Source organism: Acomys minous (assembly GCF_964271855.1).
Source record: "Acomys minous genome assembly, chromosome: 4".
In the NCBI taxonomy this organism is placed as follows: Eukaryota; Metazoa; Chordata; class Mammalia; order Rodentia; family Muridae; genus Acomys; species Acomys minous.
Window position 1 is genome coordinate 33,508,707 of NC_140486.1, and position 16,108 is coordinate 33,524,814.

A 16,108-nucleotide genomic window follows, 5' to 3' on the forward strand; every position below is an offset into this window, starting at 1 on the left:
GCATGTGCCACCACAGCCAGGCCTGAGCTACTCTAACTTTAAAGAGCAAAAATAAGAGTTTTGGAAAATCTTGCCATCTTACAGACTCAAATATAATTTTCTCTATATGCAGAAGAGAATAATAAATCACATAGCACTGGGTGTGGTGGTACCAGCCACTAATCCTAACACTGGGAGGTAGAAGCCAGAATTCAAGGTCAGCCTGGGTGTTACAAACAGATAAAGGAGGGAGGTTTCTTAAGACTCAAAAGAGCCCTAAAACTTTCTTGCAGAAAACAATGCTAAAATCAAAGTCAAACATTCTGAGCAGAATGTTTACAGCTGTTTCCACCTTAACTTCAGATACTAATTAACTTCCTTTGCAAAAGGGCACTTTACACGTTGAAACTAGTCTGAGTCATAGCAAGGAATTCCAACCCTTTGTGCATAGTTGTTGGTTAGTTTCTAAGGAGTCCACTGAAAATAACAACAGAAGGCAGTGCTAGATTGTAGGGCAGGTATTAATTTTCTTCTCCTGCTTTTTAGTCAGAGAGGATAGGATTTTTAAATCCTTTCCCAGTGCCTTAAAAAAAAAAAAAACACCTGAAAGAGAAACAGATGGTCTGCCCCGCCCAGCACACCTGTTCAATTGGTGACTCTCCAACAATACTTCAAACACAAACACTTATGCCAATTTGCTAAAAATAGTGCGTAATTATAATACATGTGTTTTCTTTAGCCAGTCAAGGAGCTCAGGTATGTCCTAGTTTTTAAAGACTTCCATTGTGAGGACGAAATGGAATAAGAGTTGATCAACAAGCTTCCATTCTTACTGGAAAACATGCTTATTATCATTCTAAATAAGGCAAAGAAATATTACAAGTATTACCTTTAAACTCCCCTCAAATTTTGCTACAAAGAGATAGTTTTATATAAATAACTTCATAATGTGCCTCCAGGCATCTCCTTACGCATAGGTGCAGAAAATTATAATATTATAAATGTTTTAACATAAGCTGTGTTTAAAAATCTGTGTTATAGTCTATATACACTTTTATGTCAAATACTAACTTCCAATCTAACTTTTTCTTTTTTTGTTGTTGTTTTGGGTTTTGTTGTTGTTGTTTGTTTGTTTGTTTGTTTGTTTTTTGAGACAGGGTTTCTCTGTGTAGCCTTGGCTGTCCTGGACTCGCTTTGTAGACCAGGATGGCCTCGAACTCACAGAGATCCATGTGTCTCTGTTTTTCGAATGATGGGACTGCTGGCATACAACCCCGAGACTGGCCTCAAATATAATTTTCAATAGCAGCATATTACTCTATTGCATGGGTCCACCATAAGCTATTTGTAAATCCAACAATGAGCAACAATTAGATTATTCTAACTTCTTGGCTTGGTGTGCAAAATCCATCACATACCTAGAAACCCATACCTAAAAAATATTCTGGAGAATTTATTCTGCCAAATTGTCCTCCAAATTGTACTAATCTATTCTTCCTCCAGTGTTACAAAGGAGCTTTCGCTTTATAGGTAAACACAATAAATACCAGATGTTCTTAGCTGTGTGGGGCATGTTATTTTCATGCCTATAAGTCCAGCATGTGGGGGTCAGAGGAAGCAGGTTCCTGGTGAGTTCAAGGCCAGTCTAAGCCACGTAGTGAGACCCCTCCCTACTCCATCTCACACACAAAATCCAGGGATGAAAAATTGCGTATGAGTTGTATCTTTATATTTCTTTAAATAGTAAACATATTTTCATTTGCTCATCAACCATTTTGCCCACCTTTCCATTAGATAAGAGTTTTCTTTTCTTCCTTTCTTTTTTTGTTTGTTTGGTTTTTTGTTTGTTTGTTTGGTTGGTTGGTTGGTTTGGCTTGGTTTGGTATTTTGAGATAAGGTTTCTCTCTGTCTTAGCCCTGACTAAACAATCCTGCAACTCACTCTGTAGACCAGGCTGGCTTCAAACAAGACCGGGCCTCGTTGTGCAGCCCTAGCTGTTCTGAAACCCACTGTGTAGACCTTGACTCCTAAATGTTTGGGTGCATTACTAACGTTCTGTTAAGGGAAAAGATGCATGTTTCTAGGGCAGAATAACTCAAAAAAGTTTTGTTTTCTAGCCTCGAAATAAAATTTGGATGATTATTATAAAAATTATTTATTTATTTATTTCTATTATGTGTTTGTAGACAGACTCTCGCTATGCAGCCCTGGCTGGCCTTGCGTTCATATTACGTAGACCAGGCTGGACTTGAACTCACAAAGAAACCCCTGCCTCTGTCGCATGAGTGCTGTGTGCCACCACTCCGGATTCTATTTAGTGATACTTCCTAAATAGTCACTATTGATAGATGTTGTTTATCCTGACGGTGAGAACAAAGGCCAAAGAAGACAGAACAACTTATACGTGCACACAGCTCATGGGCCTTGTGAGCTTTCTTCCCATATTCTTTTCTACTCTAAGATGGTGGAATACGCCTGTCGTCTGTTTTTCTTACAGGAGAGACTGGAAACTCAGAAGTAAATCAGAACAGCTGTGCAGGCCTTCCTTCTTGGCAATCACCGAGCCACCTGCATCCCCAGTTATACTTTAATTAGGTTCTCCCTGTTGTACTGGGAGAGCCAGCATCCCTAAACCAATGCTTGCCCATTGTTTCCTGCAGCACTCGTTAACTTCAGACACAGACTTATCCAGGTTTTGTTTTATTACATTTATTGCTCTAAAGTATTTGGCAGAGAGGCAGAGGAGAGCTCCACCAATTGTCTCAGAACCTGGAAAATAAATAGATTCCTTTCTCCCTATTTGGCTAAGAAAAATAAAAGCATAGGAGATGAAACTGTGACAGATGTAGATTTATCATATATATGTATATATGATGCCTATAATATATAGGTATATACATATATATAGGTATATACATATATATGTATCAATTTGTATATTTCTGGTTAACTCTTATGGTGATTTATTTCCAATACATAAGATATTTTTAAAGATAGTTTTAGTCCATTGAAGATAAGTTAAATAAATGCAGAACTTAGGATTGAATCTATGGAATCATTCATAAAAGGCCAGTTCTCCACCACTGAGCTACAGCCTCAGCCATAGATGTACATTTCTTGTTAATAAAAACAATCACTAGAGTCCTAGGCTTTGATTCTGAATCACCAAAACCAACTAAACAAACAAAACCAAAACAGATCTGAGGCAGACAGTCTTGGCCCTCATGGACTGTCAAACAGTCAGACACCACAGTGTTTATTAGAGCTTTCCCCTGACTTCCTTTTTGACTTGGTGTGTATTGGTGAGGCAGTCTTGTGTTCCTTTATTTGCTTTGCAGCCCTGGGAATTGAACCTGCACATGCGAGGTAAGTGCTCTACTGCTGAGTCCCAGGCCCAACGAAACTCTATTCCTGAAAGGTATGGGGTCATCAACTCAGATCAAGCTATAAGGAATGCATAACAAAAAAGAAAATGATGAATTTCTTATTCTTTTAACTTACAGAAAGAGTGGATGGTGTGAAACCTTTGTATAAGTGTAGAATTACAATGTAATTTTTTGTGTTAGTCTACAAAACCCTATTCTGCCCCTACATTCACTACTTGTTCGTAAAGATGTTTCATTTCCTAATTATAATGAGCTCCTCTGAGGCAGGGCCTTTGGTTGTTTCCTTGTCATCTTTCAAGTCCCTATTGCAAGGCTTCAGAAAAATGACCTAACAATATATACATGCTTGTGACTCATTTTATTAATAATAAAACAGATAGTGCCTTGAAAAAGCTTTATAAACTTTTAAATTCTGAAAGATAAGACTTCGCTGAAAAGAAAGGCATGTTTGCTCATTTCACAGAGCCTGGGGTATGTGCAGTCAACAGAGCTCAGTTTACATATCCCAAGTATACATACATGTGTGTGTGTCCCCTGTATGACTGAATAGAACTTTTTATCCTTAACCTGGTAAGCAATCAAAACTAGAAGGCGTGCATGGGGACACACACCTATAGTCCTAGCAGTCAGGAGGCTGAGTCACAAGCTTGAGGCCAGTTGGGCTATAGAGTTAGAGTCTGGACCAAAGATCAAAACGGAACATTTTGTGAAGGCTTGATTTCTAGGTAACAGTGCATTAGTTAAAAACAAACAAACAACAAACAAAAAACTTTGCTTTTCCTATCAAAGTAGCACTCGTCATAGAAACATGGCTGCTGTTACACATGTACAGAGCTGAACTCACACCTCAGGTTTCAATAGTCTTTGTATTTAATCAACCTTGAATCATGAGTAAAAGATGCCTATGCCCCTGTGCACCTGCACAGACGCGTGCTTCCAATGGACTGGTGACAAGGTATACACCATGGCAGGCGTAGTGGCCCAAGGCATCAACCTCAGCACGTGGGCAGCAGAGGCAGATGGAATGCGGTGAGCCTGCCTATCCAGGGAGTTCCAGTTCAGCCAGGGTGATCTAGTGAGATCCCATCTAAAACAACAGCAACAACAATAACAACAACAACAAAAAGATGTACAACATCTACTTTAAAAAATATTTTCTTTTTATTAAGCTGTGAATATATGCATGTGAATGAAGGTGCCATGAAGGCTAGGGGTGTTGAATCCTCGAGGATTGACATTAGAGGCACTGTGAGCCACCTGACCCACGTGTGTGCTTGGGTCCTGTTTAAGTACACTACAAGCTTTTAACAACCGAGCCTGTCTCTTTAGCCCTTCCATAGACACTTTTGTTCACAAAAGCATCTTATTTAGATGCTTAGATGCCAGTCATTACTTGCTGTGTTTATAATAGTCTGCATTAATGCCATCATCCTGTTACCTTGAATAATATCTGTTCAATGATAGGATATTTTTTAAAACAATCAGAATGCCCAATGTCTACTTTTAGTGAATCCCTGGGTTGGCCTTCTATTTATAGTTTTGCATTAAGTTAGTTCTACTGCATTTGAAGATTGAAATTCTAAATGAAAAAATAAATGTGGTGGGTATTATAAAATCTACAGTGTGGGGCTGGGAAGATGGCTCCGCAGTTAATAGCACTGTCTGCTCTTCCTGAGGCCCTGAGTTCAACTCTCAGCAGCTACATGATGGCTCACACTGGGATCTGATGCCCTCTTCTGGTGTGCAGGTATACATGCAAATAGAGCACTCATACATAGAATAAATAAATAAATTCTTTAAAAGAATCAAACTATAGTGTAGCATCCTAAATATTTTCAAGCGTGTTCTGATGCTTACTTTCTTTCTTAAATGGAACCACAGGGTGACTCTGTGTCCAGCACAGCTTGGCCCTAAAAATCTGAGCCCATTGACATTAGTCACTAAAAAGGTGACTTCACTGCTCTCAGCATGTCATAAGGTATGTGACATGTAGAATCACCTCAATAAGCACGTGGGGAGCAAAGGATACAAGCTAGGGCCTTATGGTTATTTCATTTTCTCACGTCTCATTTTTTCCTGTGTATAGCATAAAGCTCCATGTGGAAAGATGGCTCAATGGTAACATACTTCCTGTGCAAACTTGAGGACCTACGTTTGGATTCCCAGCACCTATGTAAAAAAGAAAAAAAAAAGGTGTATTAGTTACTTTTCAGTTGCTGTAACAAAATGCCATGACCAAGGCAATTTACAGAAGAGTTTGCGTGGGTTTACAGTTCTTATTCAAGGCACAGAAGCCCCTGGCAAGGGGGATGTACACTAGCTAGGCTTGGTAGGAGGCCTCTGTAGGGGAGCATTCTCAGACAACAGTTACAGAAACAAATGACTAAGTAAAGGGCCGTAACACCCTTACTTCATGCCGTAGTGGCTTTGATAACTACCTGACACTGTCTCATTTTCAAAGGGTTCTGGTGTCAGAAGCTAGCAGACATTTGTGCACCAGGACAGAGGGTTATTGATATAGTTGATTTTATGGTTTTATGGAAGCCACATTCTTAAAAGCAGCTATATTTTTACCTTATGTGTATGAGCATTTTGCTTGCATATGTGGAGTGTATTGCTTGTACCATGGGTACACCTGTGCCTGTGGAGTTAGAAGAGGACATCAGAGTCCCCAGATCTGGCGTTACAAAAGGTTGTGAACCACCATGTAGGTGATGAGAAACGAATCCAGATTCTCTTAAATTAAACAAAACTATTTTATATTTTATACATGTAAGTGTTTTGCCTGCATGCATGTCTGTGGACCAAGTTCATGCCTGGTGCCCATGAAGACCAAAAGAAGGCATCGAATCCTATGAAATTGGCATTACAGGTGGTTGTAAGCTGCCATGTGGATGCTGGGTATTGAACCCAGCTCCTCTGGAAGAGCAGCCAGTGCTGGAAACCACTGGGCCATCCCTTTTGCCCCACATCACTTTGGAATAAGCTCTAATTGCCTCTTGTGACAAGGCACCTCTGAGAACAGGGTATGAGATATGGTTCCATTTTGAACCTAGGGCCGTGTCGCATTGAGGTGGACATAGTATGACACCAGTGATACAAAGGACAGCTTGGGCCCCTGGGCTTAGGCACCTGCCTTCAATGTATGCAATATATGTCTGTTCATACACAACCTACACTAGCAGCTTGACAAATTTCCATCACCATGGAGCCATGCATAAGTTGTCTGCACGGATTCTGAACTTCACTTTCTCTGCCATATTTCAAGAAGCAAGCCAAAGTGATGGGGCGGGGGGAGAGGGAGCTGTGTCTTCTGGATTTGTTCCATTCAGGAGATATGTTGATTCTCCAGAGAGAGACAGACCAGGCGTTTTGAACAGAAATGTACTTTCTCGTAATTCTCGAGGCTGGAGAGCACGATGTGGCTACAAGCTGGCCTGCTCTCCTCTAAGGCATTTCTTGTTCGTCTATAGATTATATTTGCCTTCCTGCATCTTCACACGGACTTCCTTTCCTCTGTGTGTTTTGCAGTCTACTTTCAGAACACTATTCACTCTGAGTTAGGGCTCAGCCTAGCTAGCACACTTCCTCTTCAAAGTCACTTTCAATAGTTACCATCTTGGGTACTAGAGATTAAGACTTCAGTGTAGATGGTTGTTGTCGGTGGTGGCAGCGATGGTGGCGCACACTTTTAATCCAAGCACTCGGGAGGCAGAGGCAGGTGGATTTCCAAGTTGGAGGCCAGCCTGGCCTACAGAGAGAGTTCCAGGACAGCCATGGCTACACAGAGAAATGCTGTCTTGAAAAACAACAACAACAAAAACCAAACAAACAAAAACAAAAAACAAGCAAACACACACACACACACACACACACACACACACACACACACACACACACCACAAAACCAAAAAAGACTTCAGCATAAGCATTTTGTCTGGGCATGGTGTCTCATGTTTGAAATCCCAGCACATGGGGGCAGTTGAGACAGGAGGATCAGGAATTCAAATTCATTTTCAGCCACATAAAAAGACAAGACTACACAAGGCTCTGTCTCAATCAACACCCTTTCAACCTTCCTCTCAAAATGGAACAAAACAAAAAGTTTTGAGCTACATGATCCAGCCCATAACAGGAGAATTCGTGACCATGGGAGCATCCCCTGACAAATATGGCACGCAGTTACAGAATACAAGGATGAGAGTAATGCCTCTGCTCCCCAATAGCTCTTAAGGCTGGCTTAGGGCCACACCAGAGGCGGCTCTCTCTTTACCTAGGCCAGCTTCCTCTAGCACAGTGTTTGCTGGAGAGGGGTGTGGGCCCCTGGGCAGGACCTTAGGTGATATAAATAACATTGACTCATATAGTGAAAATGAGTTAATTTCCTTGCGGTTCTGGGGAGGGAAGTCCTTGGACTGACAGTCTGGGTTTGTCAGTAATGCTTTTAACCCTTGTTACTTCTTCCCGACGCCGTCCAGGACCATTCTTTGTCTTTATTAAACAAACAGAAATATGATAGAGAGTATCTAGGCTTGACTAAATTTTTTTAATGATTTTTTTTCCTTCCCCTCCTCCCCCCAGACAGGGTTTCTCTGTGTTGTCTTTGCTGTCCTGGACTCGCTTTGTAGACCATGCTGACCTCGAACTCACAGAGATCTGCCTGCTTCTGCCTTCCCCGAGTGCTGGGATTTAAATTATTTTTATTATTTTACATGTATTACTATTTCGTTTGCGTTTTGTCTATGTACCACGTGCATGCGGTGTCCATAGAGGCCAGAAAAGGGCGCTGGATCCCTTGGAACTGGCGTTTACAGCTAGCTGTGAGCTGCCTTGTGGTTGCTGGGAATTGAACACCGCTCCCTTCCCCCCAACTCCCACCTCCATTACTCTGCGAGGGCAGCTGATGCTTTTTTTCAATGGTTTATTTTTATTTTATTTTGTCCTTTAATTTCTTCACTTTACATTCCGATCGTAGCCCCTGCCTCATCACCTTGATCCCACCCTCCTTCCCTCATACCCTCTCCCTCCCTCTCCTAGTACTCAGAAAAAGGAAAGCCACTTCCCCTAACATCTGACCTCAGCCAATCAAATCTCATCTGTATCCTCTTCCTCTGTGGCCTGGCAAGGCCGCCCTACCAGAGAGGAGTGATCAACGTGGGGGCACCAGAGTCCATGTCAAAAGTGGACCCTCCTCCCCATATTATGGGACCCACAAGGAGACTGTGCCAGCCCTCCCCTCCTCCGCCTGCATCTGTTGGTTCTGTTCATCTCCTTGTGGCGCTCCTGTCCCCTCCAGGTCCTTCTATCCCCCAACTCTTCCATAAGGCAGGCTGTGCTTCACCCCGGAGTTTGACTGTGAGTCTCAGCATCTGCTTCGAGGCCCTCCCTGCTGGGTGGAGTCTTTCAGAGGACCTCTATGGTGGGCTCCCGTCCTGTTCCTTCTCTTCAACTGCTTCCGGTTCTATTCTATCTGCCGCCACTGATGCTTTTAACCGCTTCATCCCTTAAGTATTTTTTCCTCTGTGTAGTTACTCTCAGTGTATTTACAAAGTCCGCTTGCATTTCCATTTGTGGCAAGTGATACGGTTTCCCAACTGAAACAGCATAACAAGACAATAATGTTTAAACTAAAATTGGTAGGTCAATAGGGCAAATGATGAAGGCGGCCTATGAGGATCTCAAGTCTTGGAAGGCTGCCCTACTGTGTGGTCTAGACTGGCAAACCCAGTCTTACCAACATGAGCTTTTTTTTCTAAGGGACATTCCTTAAAGGGATGGATGACACATGTTGTTCCTCCCCTTTCAGCTTTCTGTTCCTCACTCATCTCCAGGGGCCATGGTCTCCCTCTCATAGTGAGTTAGTTGCTGTCTCCACTGGGGCCCGTGCAGACCAGAGCGTGGAGAGGCTGCCTTCCGCTTGAATGCGTCCAAACACTGTCACGTGACTACGGGAGCAGGCCGCAGTTCACTGTGTACCTCCGTTTCTGATTTTGGTGCCAAGCCTAACAATAGGAAGGCCCTTGTCTGATAAGGGAGCATGGAACGCGGTTTGAGGCAGATCACTACAGAGGAACGATTTTTCACTTGTATCCAAAAACCCAGGAAACCCTCTATCTTATTCATAATTCTCTCCCGTGCTTGTTTTCTTTTGTTTTTAACGTTGGCTGTTTCCTTCCCTCTCTGGATTTCTGATTGTATGCTAGGCATACAGCCCAGGCAGCCCCCATTAGGACACTAGGATTTGTTTGTGTTGGAGAGTTCAGCTTATCCTCAAAATTTGTTAAATAACCTATTTGTGAACCTGGGAAAGTTCTAGCAGGATTCTTAGTGTATGAAAAACTGCTCATGGTAATTAAAAAAGAAAGAAAGAAAGAAAGAAAGAAAGAAAACATCATTTCTGGAAAAAAGCATTAAACTTTAGAAACATATACAGAGAGTGGATTCATACATGATTTGAAAACTATGCAAGCTGCATTAAATATTATTTAGCAGTGGTTGTTCAGTGGAAGAATGGGAGATTTAGTTATATATATATATATTTTTTTTTAAAGATTTATTTAGTATTTATATAGTGTTTTTTGCATGTACACCTGCACACCAGAAGAGGGCACCAGATCTCATTATAGATGGTTGTGAGCTACTATATGGTTTCTGGGAGTTGAACTCAGAACCTTTGGAAGAGCAGACTGTGCTCTTAAACCCTGAGCCATCATTCCAGCCGTAAGTTTTATATTCTTTTAAAGGGGTTTTTAAGTGTAAAGAGGTCCTATCACATTTAGTATATGATTGCGTTTTATTTGATATTTAGATGACCATCACAGGTTTAAAAAAAACCAACTTATTAATAGCTGTGGATGACCTTGAGGATAACCTTGAACTCCTAATCCTCCTGCCTTGGCCTCCAATGTACTAGGATTATAGAATTGCACCACTACACATAATTTAAAGGGTCTGGGGCTCGAACTCACAGCCTCAGTGAGGCTAGGGGAAGCACTCTACCAACTAAGCCGGCAGCAGATGCACAGTGCTACCCATTTGCATAGTACTAGTCAGCCTATATTCCTGCTTCTCCCTTCCTGACTACACCAAAATTTCTCCATTCTAAAAGTTTCCATTAAATACAACATGTGAGGCTTATGTGAAAAGATGAGGTTTTCAGCCATCACAAAGTGCCAAAGACCTCAAAGCACAGCGAGAGGATCTGTGCTTAGAGTCTGTTTTGCCTGTAATGTCCTTGACATGCATCTTAAAATATCAGTGCTGATAAGAAGTGATTACAATACATCTCATGGTGAATAATTCATACATTATGGCATCAAATTGAAGAATTACATTGAAGAGAAATTGCAAGAGCTCTTCAGGGGGAAACCAGAAAATAATCCTTGTGCTTATGGAGGCAGTTTGTTGTCAAATCATTTGTGCTCTTAAATGGATTGAGATAATTAAACAGACATTAATATTATTAAAAAAATAGAAGCATAGATATGAAACTATGAAAGTAAAGATAACACATTGAGTCACACTGGGCTCCGACTCTCCAACATACCCCACCCCCCGCATCAAAAAAAGAAGGTGAGTTTCTTTTAAAGAAGGTATGAAACTAACCCTGTTTGTTCGGTTTTTGTTTTTGTTTTTGTATTTTGAGACAGGGCTTCTCTGAGTAGCTCTGGCTGTCTTGGACTCTTGTAGACCAGGCTGGCCTTGAACTCACAGCAATCTGCTTGTCTCTGCCTCTCAAGTGCTGGGATTAAAGGCATGTGCGACCATGCCTGGCTGAAACTATCCGGTTTTAAAGTGAAATTGTTTTACTATCCTTTTGTGTCTAGATCACTACGTTAGAGCAAAGGAGGGTGGATGATTTTTTTTTAAAGCTATGTCTAAATTGTCTTCTACCAATTAACTGTGAGCACCTGAGCTACAGTTTGTTAGAAAAAAAATATCTTGGGACTTTCACATATTCTTATGTAGAGTTTGTACTTTCTTTCCATGAGCAGGACAGTGCTTATTTTGTACCCTATAAAGCCTTATTCCCTTGCCCCCCTTCTTCCCCATCTTCCATCACTTGTTCTAATGTTCCAGGCTTCTCCAGTTTTTCCATATTATAATGGCCCTTAAAGCAAAGGAAAGAGCATGGTCAAGCTAGCTAAGTGTTAACTTGATTTCTATCTTGTTGACACAAAAAGTGGAAATAGCTACACTCTTGGGTGTGCTGCCACACACCTTTAATACCAGTACCTAGGGAGGCAGAGGCAGGTGGGTAGCTATGAGTTTGAGACCAGCCTGGTCTACATAGCCAGTCCAGGACAGCCAGGGCTGCATGGAGAAACCATGTCTCAAAAAAGCCAAGGAAAGAAAGAAAGAAAGAAAGGAAAGAGTGAGCTACACCAAAAGAGAAAGCTCTTGAGTAGTTGAAGAAAAAATTCATTAACTCCATTCTTTTGTTTGCTTGTTTGTGGTTGCTGGGAATTGAACCTGGGTCCTCTAGAAGAGCAGCCAGTGCTCTTCACTGCTGAGCCATCTCTCCAGCCCCACCGCCCACCACGGCCCCCCATTCCCCGGCAGTCCCCCATTCTTTTAATGTAGAGGTTCACTGTGGAGATTTTCAAATGGAAAAGCAACATCCAATAAGGTCTAAACAGACCATATGAGCTGATTTGTGGTTTCTGCTTTCAAAGCTCAAATCCACTGAGGAAAAAAAAATGTGCATTAAAAAGCCTCAATGAGTGAAGTTTTGACAAAAATAAATAATGTATCTGGATGTTGTATCTTTGAAAATAGCCATGCTTGGCTTATTTAAGCGGCGAGTGGGGAGAGAGCACTGTGCCTTGTTACCAGGTATCAAATTAAACTATGCTTGTCTCAAATGGACTTGAAATTAATGAATGCACAGACTCCTCAGCACAATTCTACCCTTTCATGTCGAAACATAGCATTAGGGAGCCATACTCCTGAGGAAAGGTTGGACAGGGGGAGAGTTAATTGATCTACGAAGAAACACTTCAACAGAAAGGGCAAGGAAAGAAACTCGACTACGTGTGTAAAATGAGTGTCCCCTAAAGCTCTACTCCCAGAAGGGGGAAGCTATCGGGTGAGGTTGTAACCGGGCGCTTGGAGATGCATTTGTTAAAGCATTTAATACTCTTAGATGGGAGCGGACTTGAGCCCTGGAAAATATGCTCGGTTTTCCTAAAACTTAGAAGCTTACTTTAATTAAAAACAAAAATTACAAGTGAACACTGCTGGGAATAGATATATGGCAAACTGATTCAATGCCCCTGTGTTGACTTATCAAGATAGAAAGCTGTGTAGACTTTAGTGTCTGAAAGTTGAAGAAACTCTTGGGAATGTTGCAGTGCCTGGTTGGATCTGTGTTAATTCAGTGAAGAGGGAGAAGAAAGTCCTAGAAAACTTCTGCTTTCTAAATGGAAAACATTGAAGTGAAAAAAAAAGCAAATAAGAAACAAAACAAAAACAAAAACCAACCCCTACTACTCTCCTGTTAGCAAACCGGTACCATGATCTTCTGTCTTGAAGAGATGAATAGGCTAAGACATGGTTTATGATTTTGATAACTGTACGATGGAAGATAGTGGCCAGATATATTGTGTCAGGTTAGATTAGAATCTGTTTGTAGTCTCAAGTGTGTTCTTCTCATTTATGAAGTAAATATACTAAACATCTGCCACATTCTAGGAACTTTCTAGGCCTTGGGGATCAAGCAAGCAAGCAAGATGACAAATCAGAGAACTATTCAGGGCACATTTCGTTGTTACTTGTGCTAGCATCATAATGACTTGTTAATTTTCAACAAAGATTAGGAATGCCTTATATGTGGGCAGTGTTAAGATGGCTACAGTAAAATAACAAGCCACACAATATCCTTTTTAAGTCTGATCTGTTGGAGACCAGCTCAGTTTGCTGTGTTCATATTTCTTCATCAAGGTAACGGGAACTGGTTTGTTACTAACCGGTTTGTGATGGGGACTGTCTTGCACCCCAGATCTTTCTTCAGTGCTGCTGTTACATAAATACTAGGTAAGAATTCACAAGGATTTCTGACAAACACTTTAAAAAATGGAATGTGTGCCCGGTGGTGGTGGCACATGCCTTTAATCTCAGCACTCAGGAGGCAGAGGCAGATAGATATCAGTGAGTTCAAGGCCATCCTGGGTCTACAGAGAGAGTCCAGGACAGCCAGTACTACACAGAGAAACCCTGTCTCAAAAAGAAAATTGCAGGTATTTGTTGACATTTTGTAGATGCTAAATTGTTTTCTTCCCCTGTCTCTTTTAGTGCTTTTTCTTTCTTTCTTTCTTTCTTTCTTTCTTTCTTTCTTTCTTTCTTTTTCTTTCTTTCTTTCTTTCTTTCTTTCTTTGTAAAATACAGTACTGAGGATTGAATCTAGGGCCTAGTCTATTTTAGGCAAATGCTCTACCACTAGGCTATGTGTCCTCATTCCTCTTTATAGATATGGCTTTCAAAATACTTTTGATGTCTGTATTTTTTTTTTTTCTTTCAAGACAGGGTCTTGGCTGCCCTGGACTCACTTTGTGGACCAGGCTGGCCTCGAACTCACACTGATCAGCCTGCCTCAGCCTCACAAGTGCTGGGATTACAGGCATGTGCCACCACACCTGGCTTTGTTTTTTGTTTGTTTGTTTGTTTGTTTTTTGAGACTTTCACACAATATTTGGTCATATTCTTTCCTCTTTCTCAACTCCTCCCTGATCCTTCCTTCCCTCCTCCTACCCACTCAACTTTAATTTATTTCTCAAAAAAAAAAAAAAAAAAAAAAAAGGAACGAAAAGCACACACATTCACCAAAATCAAAAGGAAGCTTTGCAGAGAGAAGCAAACAGCACATATAAGTTTGATTTGATCAGTGAATCAAAGCCCCAGAGGGACACAGGGCCTGGCGCGTCCTTACTTCCAACACCTGCTACTAGTTTCACACTCTGGAGGTCTCTCAACAATCTGCCTTAGCTGGAGGACAGCCTGAGCTACAGGACAGCCTGGGTTCCATCACAGGTCCATGATGGCCTGGGCTACATAGTAAGATCCTGTCTTAAAAGTAACAAATTAACAAGTTTGCTGCCTCAAGAATGTCATTTAACCAGTGCAGTGCAAAATATATATATATTGTGTGTGTGTGTGTGCATGCGTGCACACATACAGTTGTGTAAGGGCATTATAAGTAAAGGTGGGCACACTAGCTATATGCATATGGAAGTCAGAGGACAAGTTCCTATGTTGGTTCTCTGCACCCAGTTTTACATGGATTCTGGGGACTGAGCTCAGGCCATCAGGCATGACAATAGCCTTTATGGATTGGGACAGCTTTAAGCAGCAGTTCTCAACCAGGGGGTAGTGGCCCAACAGGGGCCATGTATCAGATACTCTGCAGATCAGATATTTATATTATGATTCATGACAGTAGCAAAATTACAGTTATCAGGTAGAAACAAAAATAATTGTATGGAGGCTGGGTGTGGTGGCGCACACCTTTAATCCCAGCACTCGGAAGGCAGAGGCTGGCAGATCCCTGTGAGTTTGAGGCCAGCCTGTTCTACAAAGTGAGTCCAGGACAGCCAAGGCTACACAGAGAAATCTTGTCTCAAAAAAACAAACAAACAAAAAAAAGTGTTGTGTTTAAGCTGGGCATGGTGGTGCACGCCTTTGATCCTAGCACTCAGGAGGCAGAGGCAGGTGGATCACTGTGAGTTCAAGGCAAGCCAGATCTACAAATCGAGTCCAGACAGCCAAGGCTACACAGAGAGACCCTGTATCAACACACACACACACACACACACACACACACACACACACACACACACAATTGTATGGTTGGGATCATCACAACATGAGGGGCTGTATTAAAGGGTTGCAGCATTAGGAAGGTTGAGAACCACTGTCCTAAAGCAAAAGTAAGGAGTTTCTTTTCTTTCCCCACCTTTTTCTTTTCCTTCCTTCCTTCTTTCCCTCCTTCCTTCCTTCCTTTCGTCCTTCCTTCTTCCCTTCCTCCCTCTCTCCCTGTTTCTCTCCATCTCTGTGTCTGTGTTTCTCTCCCTTCCATTTCATGTATCCCAGGCTGGCCTTGGGACTTCTGATCTTCTGTCTCTACCTCCTGAGTGCTGTGTGATTACAGCGGTAAGCCACCGTATTGTTTGTTTGTTTGTTTGCTTGTTTATGCATCACCATCTAGGCCTTGTACACAGAGAAACATTGTCTCAAAAATAAAACAAAACAGTTAACTACTCTTTATTGATGGAGGAGCTGAGCCTCAAACCAATTTTATTTGGTAGGGTCACAAAGGCATAAAAGTCCTGTGACTTGGAGCTCAGGTATTCCTCTATTTCTGATACAGAGAAGAATGGTCTCAAGTGGACAGTAGTGGGTCTTTCTCTTACTATTTTGATTGTGAGCCTAGCCTCTAATGCCTGAGCCATCTCTCTGGCCCTAGCATGCCTTTCTCAAAAGATTAAAGACTCTGGAGTAAACCGTCGAATTTAATTCTATAGGACCCCGGTTTAAGGGGCTACTTGCCTTGGCACTAAATTAGGTGGGCATGGTGGTGCACGCCTTTGATCCTAGCACTCAGGAGGCAGAGGCAGTTGGATCACTGTGAGTTCAAGGCAAGCTTCCTCCCCTCCCCTCCCTACTCTGCCTCTTCTTTTCTTTCTCTCCCTTTCTCTCTTGAATATCATGTATTTATTCTGCTACAATTTCATACATGTAAATAATGT